This window comes from Oncorhynchus nerka, linkage group LG13 (genome assembly GCF_034236695.1).
Source record: "Oncorhynchus nerka isolate Pitt River linkage group LG13, Oner_Uvic_2.0, whole genome shotgun sequence".
Lineage (NCBI taxonomy): Eukaryota > Metazoa > Chordata > Actinopteri > Salmoniformes > Salmonidae > Oncorhynchus > Oncorhynchus nerka.
In genome coordinates, this window is record NC_088408.1 from 29371451 (window position 1) to 29377450 (window position 6000).

Below are 6000 nucleotides of genomic sequence, written 5' to 3' on the forward strand. Positions count from 1 at the left end.
TGCTTAGGATCTCTCTGTACTTTGCTCTGTTCATCTTTCCCTCAATCCTGACTAGTTTCACAGTCCTTGCCTCTGATAAACATCCCCACAGCATGATGCTGCCACCACCATGCTTAACCGTAGGGATGGTGGCAGTTTTCCTCCAGACGTGACACTTGGCATTCAGGCTAAAAGAGTTCAATCTTGGTTTCATCAGACCAGAGAATCTTCTTTAGGTGCCTTTTGACAAACTCCAAGCAGGTTGTCATGTGCCTTTTACTAAGGTGTGGCTTCTGTCTGGCCACTCTACCATAAAAGCCTGATTGGTAGAGTGTTGCAGAGATGGTTGTCCTTCTGGAAGGTACTCCCATCTCCACAGAGGAACTCTGGAGCTCTGTCAAAGTGACTATCGTGTTCTTGGTCACCTCCCTGACCAAGGCCCTTCTACCCCTATTGCTCAGCTCTAGGTAGTTCCAAACTTCTCCCTTCTCCTTTCAAAAATTATGGAGGCCACTGTGTTCTTGGGGACCTTCAATGTTGCAAGCATTTTTTGGTACCCTTACCCAGATCTGTGCCTCGACTTAATCCTGTCTCGGAGCTCTACAGACAAAAGTAACAAAATGTAGAAAAGTCAAGGGGTCTCAATACTTTCCAATGAAGTGTATGTGCTCTTGAGGTTCGACATTGCCTTCTAAATTGCCTCTTAAGGGATTAATAAAACCATATTGAATTTAATTTACTTTAAAGATATGGACCAAAAGGGCAAAAGTTTCATCCATTTGACTTGGGATTGACATATGGCAGGTTTGATGAATGGATGATGTGTAAGGCCCACCACAGGGAATATCATTATTCCAGATATCTCCCTTCACCCTTCCTGGAGGGATAAGAGGAGAGGTGGTCTCATGGTTATCTTCTCCCTCAGACATACATCCCCCATGGGAAAGCTTCCTCATATTCCGAGGAACAGGATGTGTCAGTGCCTCCAAAACGATCCCAGAGACAGCAACAGGAAAAGACGGAAGGTGCAGAGTCACGAGCATAAAAACAAACCAAGCAAATGGAATGATACATGACATAACCTTCTGCCATCAATACACAGCTGCATCTGGAAAATAACACAATATCTTTCAACACTTTCAAGGTTCTAAGTGATACATGAATAACCATATTATTCATATGTCTTTTGGGTTGGAATTCAATTGGTAAGTTGGTTCACAGTGTTGGAAAAAGTACCCAAGTGTCATACTTGAGTAAAAGTAAAGTTACCTTAGTAGAAAATGACACAAGTGAAAGTCACCCAGTAAAATACTACTTCAGGAAAAGTCTACAAGTATTTGGTTTTGAATGTACCTAAGTATCAAAAATTAAATGCAATTGCTAAAATATACTTAAGTATCAAAAGTTCCTTATATTAAACAAACCAGACGTCACAATTTTTATTTTTAAATTTACGGGGGCACACTCCAACACTCAGACATAATTTACAAACAAAGCATTTGTGTTTAGTGAGTCTGCCAGATCAGAGGCAGTAGGGATGACCAGGGATGTTCTCTTTATAAGTGTGTGAATTGGACCCTTTTCCTGTCCTGCTGTCACATTCTGACCTTAGTTCCTTTGTTATGTCTTTGTTTTAGTATGGTCAGGGTGTGAGTTGGGTGGGTTGTCTATGTTCGTTTTTCTATAATTTGGGATTTCTGTGTTCGGCCTAATATGGTTCTCAATCAGAGGCAGCTGTCAATCGTTGTCCCTGATTGAGAATCATACTTAGGTAGCCTGGTTTCACTTTTGAGTGGTGGGTGTTTGTCTTCCGTGTCAGTGTTTGTTACCACATGGGACTGTTTCGTTTATTCACGTTTATTGTTTTGTTCCAGTGTTCTGTTGTGTTTGATGAAACATTATGGACACTTACCAAGCTGCGCATTGGTCCTCCGAACCTTCTCTCTACTCCTCCTCAGAAGAGGAGGACGAGATCCCTTACACCTGCTTAGCATTCAAAATGTAACGAGTACTTTTGGGTGTCAGAGAAAATGCATGAAGTAAAAAGTACATTGTTTTCTTTAGGACTGTATTGAAGAAAAAGTCAAAACAATAAATAGTCAGAAATATACATAGTAAAGTACAGATCTAAAAACTACTTAAGTAAAAATACTTTAAAGTACTACTTAAGTACATTACACTACTGTTGGTTAATTTAATACAGTGCATTCCTTCCATTACACTAATAACCTTTAGGTATTGTCCTGGGTTGGCCAGGGTCAGGCCTTGTTATGTCCCAGCTTTGGCCACTCCTAACAGGGTTATGATAGGGACAGAAGTCTGGAGCAGTGCTGATGGCAGGCGGTTGATAATTTGTATTAGAATTTCAGGGTGCGTGTCTCACCCATATGCCAACACAATAGGGTGATACATGTAACTCTAAAAAATACTAATATACCCTGATGCTAGTAGCACACACACAAACAGTCAGAGAGAACTGAGAATATTACATTACCAACAATCCAGTGTAAATTCCCCACCCCTGCTCCATGAAATCTGGCACAGTCTAAATTGAGCTGTGATTCGTAGCTCACTTACGCTTCCGACTTTAGAACCTCCGTTAAGAAAAGTTCACAAGTTCATAAGATAGTTTGGAAGTGCAATTCCTCAAACCTTTCTTAAGAATTTATGATTTACTTACCTCAAATATCTTCTTACGAACTTCTTAACTACCTTATTAAGATGATTCTTGCTATCTTAACCGAGCTAGTGGGCAATCATGTTAGCATATTTCTTATTGACATTACTGGTCTAAAATAAATAACTTTTTGGGAACAGTCCTCAAAACTGTTGAACCAGACATATTGATCCTCTCAGATGAAACTGCATCGCATAAACAACCATTTATAGTCCTTGCTGCAAAAGCAGCAACAATATATATATATTCTCATGCCGTGGAAGGATGAATCCCAACCAACCTTCCAACAATGGCTTCATTTTCAAATCTAGGGTCTGTTTATTGATTCTCTTCCCTCTCTATAATGACCTTATTGCACCTTTCCTTTTCTTTTTATCAAACCATCTCTCTTCCAACATACTTTAATGAAAATATATATTTTCCTTCATTAATTATAAAATACTTAATTAATTTAACAATGTTAGCTAACCAAATCTCACTTTAACAGCTTTAAGAATATAGTAGAAGTACAACACTGTTCCAAAAAAAAAGAGAGCTGAGGTTTAAGAGGCAGAACACAACAACAACACAATAAACTTCAACATCCATTTACACCAACTGATAAATTCGCTTTTTAAATTCCAAAGCACTGCGAGTATTGATGTATCTACCCCATACAGGCATGTGTTTGAAAATGTGAAAGGGATTTGATGAATGTGAATTATATACACTATCAGCACTGTGAGTGTGTGTGTATGTGTGTGTACGTTCATTGAGTGTATACGTACAGACATTCAATCTAGTGTGAATTTATTTCAGTGGGTTGTTCATGATGAGATAGATTTTCAAGTGTTCAGTGCACTGAGCGGGAGATAAAAGACTGTGAAGCGTCAACTGTGAAGCTGAAATTATTCTTTTTGAACTAAGTTCTCTTTCAGACCTAGTGACTGGAACACTCAGGACATCAAACACTCACACACAGTAGCGGTACTGAAACACATACATTAAAAGGGCAATCTGCAGTTGTTACATACATTATAATAGAATGATACAGTGGGGCAAAAAAGTATTTAGTCAGCCACCAATTGTGCAAGTTCTCCCATTTAAAAAGATGAGAGAGGCCGGTAATTTTCATCATAGGTACACTTCAACTATGACAGACAAAATGAGGAAAAAAATCCAGAAAATCACATTGTAGGATTTATAATGAATTTATTTGCAAATTATGGTGGATAATAAGAGACTTGTCCCGAAGCCCCTCCTGCATTGTCTTGGCTCTATACTTAGGGTCATTGTCCTGCTGGAAGGTGAACCTTTGCCCCAGTCTGATGTCCCGAGCACTCTGGAGCAGGTTTTCATCAAGGATCTCTCTGTACTTTGCTCCGTTCATCTTTGCCTCAATCCTGACTAGTCTCCCAGGCCCTGCCTCTGACAAACATCCTCACAGCATGAGGCTGCCACCACCATGCTTCACCGTAGGGATGGTGCCAGGTTTCCTCCAGATGTCACGCTTGGCATTCAGGCTAAAAGAGTTTGGTTTCATTGGTTTCATCAGACCAGAGAATCTTGTTTCTCATAGTCTGTGTCCTTTAGTCCTTTGGCAAACTCCAAGCGGGCTGGCATGTGCCTTTTACTTATGAGTGGCTTCTGTCTGGCCACTCCTCCACAAAGGCCTGATTGGCGGAGTGCTGCAGAGATGGTTGTGCTTCTGGAAGGTTCTCCCATCTCCACAAAGAAACTCTGGAGCTCTGTCAAAGTGACCATAGGGTCAGCTCCCTGACTAAGGCCCTGTTACCCCAATTGCTCAGTTTGGCCTAGCGGCCAGATCTAGGAAGAGTCTTGGTGGTTACAAACGTCTTCAATTTAAGATTGATGGAGGCCACTGTGTTCTTGGGGACTTTCAATGCTGCAGAAATGTTTTGGTACCCTTCCCCAGAACTCTGCCTCAACTTAATCCTATCTCGGAGCTCCATGGACAATTCCTTCGACCTCATGGATTGGTTTTTGCTCTGACATGCACTGTCAACTATGGGACCTTATATAGACAGGTGTGTGGCTTTCTAAATCATGTACAATCGCATTTACCACAGGTGGACTCTAGTCAAGTTGTAGAAACATCTCAAAGATGATCCATGAAAACAGGATGCACCTGAGCTCAATTCTGAGTCTCCTAGAAAAGAGTCTGAATACTTATGAAAATAATGTATTTCTAAAAACCTGTTTTCGCGTTCTCATTATGGGTATTGTGTGTAGATTGATGAGGATTTGTATTTATTTAATCCATTTTAGAATAAGGCTGCAATGTAACAAAATGCGGAAAGGGTAAAGGGGTCTGAATACTTTCCAAATGTACCGTATGTAAAACGGTTTACAAAATGATGACACATTTAAGGTAGTTGTCATTCTCAGCACTGACATTTGAGCAGTGAGGTTAATTTCTTCCCACTCTTTGCTCTTTTCCTCAGGTTGAAGCACATTGCTAACCACCAGAAAGATGCAAAAAACTTGGGAACCACCCAGCTACCAGGAAAATCATCTTGTTCTTGGAGTTTATTCACAAGGTTAGATAGAGAATAGCATGTGTGGATCTATTTCTATCATGCAGAATTGTAGCTAAGCATGTAACCTGGGAAGCTCATTCAACAATAGCAAAATAAAAATAGCAAAACAAGCATTTGTGTAAGAGTATTAAATAGCAAAGTATTAAATAGCAAAACAATAATAGCAAAACAAGAATTTGTGTAAGAGTATTGATAGCTAGCATAGCATTAAGCCTAGCATTCAGCAGGCAACATTTTCACAAAAACAAGAAAAGCATTCAAATAAAATCATTTACCTTTGAAGAACTTCGGATGTTTTCAATGAGGAGACTCTCAGTTAGATAGCAAATGTTCAGTTTTTCCAAAAATATTATTTGTGTAGGAGAAATCGCTCCGTTTTGTTCATCACGTTTGGCTGAGAAAAAAACCCAAAAATTCAGTCATCAAAACGCCGAACTTTTTTCCAAATTAACTCCATAATATCGACAGAAACATGGCAAACGTTGTTTAGAATCAATCCTCAAGGTGTTTTTCACATATCTATTCGAAGATAAGTCATTCGTGGCAGTTTGGTTTCTCCTCTGAATCACATGGAAGAATACATGCAGCTGGAGATTACACACCAATTTCGACGGAGGACACCAGGCGGACACCTGGTAAATGTAGTCTCTTATGGTCAAACTTCCAATGATATGCCTACAAATACGTCACAATGCTGCAGACACCTTGGGGAAACGACAGAAAGTCTAGGCTCGTTCCTGGCGCATTTACAGCCATATAAGGAGACATTGCAACACAGCGCCTCAAAAATCTGGCTCACTTCCT